We start from the raw sequence: 2,357 nt of genomic DNA, 5'->3' as shown, positions 1-2,357 counted from the left end.
GTAACTCTTATACTCAGGCCTTGATTTTCAATAGTTTTAATTAATATATTCCACCGTCAATAGGTTTGATAAACTTGAGACATCTCAAACCCATTGTAATAAAACTGACTTACAAAATAGAAAGAAAATTGCATATAGATCTTGACAGACGTGCAGACTAACTCTATGTACTCAGTAAACACAGCTTTCTCATAAAGAGATTTCCTGAGTTTTAGATATGCAAAATAAGTAGCTGAGCAATATTTTTAATTAAGAAAATGAAATACAAGGGTACAGCTTATTTTTAACCATTTGAGGAAAATGGGTAGGAGGATAAGGAAAAAGAATAGTTTCATGTAAAGTTTATTATCAAGTTAATCAAAAACAATGCATTTTTCTAAAGGATGTTTAGAATGTTTATGACCCTGAGTAAACTACTCTACTATGGATTTGTTGTGTTGATTATTAAAACTTGCACTGATTTTATTATTATTAATACTATGGCTCTGTTCTCTACAGCAAGATTTCTGAACCTCTGCACTATTAATGCTTTGGGCTAGATAGGTCTTTGTCATAGGGGACTGTCCTCTGCATTTTAGGATGTTTATCAGCATCCCTGACTTCTATCCATAGAGGTGCTAATAGCAGCACTTCCCTTCCCATAGATCAACAATCAAAAATGTCTTTAGACATTGCCAAATATCATGTGAGGGGCAAAAATCCCACCCAGTCAAGATTTTGCTCTATAAGACAGTGTGATTTCATATTCTGGAGTTAAGCTATATTTTCATAATTTTCAGGAAGGTATTTGGGCTCTAATTGAAAAGAATGAATATGTTGTGACATTCAAACCCAGCTGTTCATGTAACTGTAATAGAGAGAAGGAAGTGAACACTCTCAAATGTGACTAAATAGCATGACAATTGGCTCAACAGCATGAGCAGCAAAAGTACAAATTCTAGAACAATGTTGCTGCTTTATAACTGAAGCTTAATCATAAAAGACCCAGTTGTTGACCTTCAATGAGGAAAAATGGTAAATAAGAGTACTTTTTTAAGTGCTGCTATCTCTGAATCCCTCCATTAAAATCAGCAGTGTGGCAAAGCTACATGAAAAACCTTGTCAAGACATTAAAGGCAGGCAGATTACGTTTGGCTGTATTCATTTTACATGTTGTTGTGCATTATGTTACCAGTTTTTAAATGAAATGCCAGCGAGAAAAACACTAAAAGAGAGATGTTTAAAAGGTAGAGCTAAGCTGCCACCTAGAGAATATAGAAATGATAGCATCTTAGCCATCTACATTTGCTACATGAACAGTATTGTCTTATTAGCTAAAAATAGATCAAATTCAAAATCTCAAATGCAAAGTGAAATAACTTCTAATGTTATGCTTCTTAAGATTAACCAATTCATCATAAAATTTTAAATTTACTTTCTTAAAGATTTTGTGTGTTTTTAAAGAATTTGGAGAGAGGTGGCTAACAGAGGCAATCCTTTAAAAGCTCAAAATAATTCTGAAGTCGTCATTGCTGGACAATAGCAGAATGCCTGTATAGAAAGTACTGGCCGGGCGCGGTGGCTCATGGCTGTAATCCTAGCACTTTGGGACGCCAAGACAGGCAGATCAAGAGGTCAGGGGATCGAGACCATTTCAGCTAACATGGTGAAATGCTATCTCTACTAAAATCATGAAAAATTAGCTGGGCATGGTGGTGGGTGCCTATAGTCCCAGCCACTCGGGAGGTTAAGGCAGGAGAATCACTTGAACCCAGGAGGCAGAAGTTGCAGTGTGCCAAGATCACACCACTGCACTCATGCCTGGGCAACAGAGCAAGACTCTATCTCAAAAAAAAAAAAAAAAAAAAAAGTACCGTACTACATTGGCCTAGGAAAGAATTTATGACTAAGACCCCAAAAGCAAATGCAACCAAAACAAAAAAAAAAAAATTGGACCTCGTTAAACTAAAAAGCTTCTGCACAGAAAAAGAAATAATCATCAGAATAAACAGGATGGGAGAAAATATTTGCAAACTATGCATCCAACAAAGAACTAATAGCTATAATTTAAAGGAACTAAAACAAGGCAGCAAGAAAAAAAACAAATCATCTTACCAAAAAGTAGGCAAATGACATAATAGACATTTCTCAAAAGAAGATATATAAATGGGCAATAGACATATGAAAAACTGTTCGACATCACCAATCATCAGAGAAACACAAATTAAAACCAAACGAGACACCACCTTACTCCAGCCAGAATGGTCATTATGAAAATGTCAAATAAACAAGAGATGTTGGCATGACTGCAGTGAAAAGGGAATGCTGGTTAAAATATAAATTGGTGCAACCTGTATGGAAAACAGAATGGAGATTTC

This window comes from Callithrix jacchus, chromosome 8, assembly GCF_049354715.1.
Source record: "Callithrix jacchus isolate 240 chromosome 8, calJac240_pri, whole genome shotgun sequence".
NCBI classification, from domain to species: domain Eukaryota; kingdom Metazoa; phylum Chordata; class Mammalia; order Primates; family Cebidae; genus Callithrix; species Callithrix jacchus.
The sequence above is the reverse complement of the archived record's forward strand: the minus strand, read 5'-3'. Positions refer to the sequence as shown.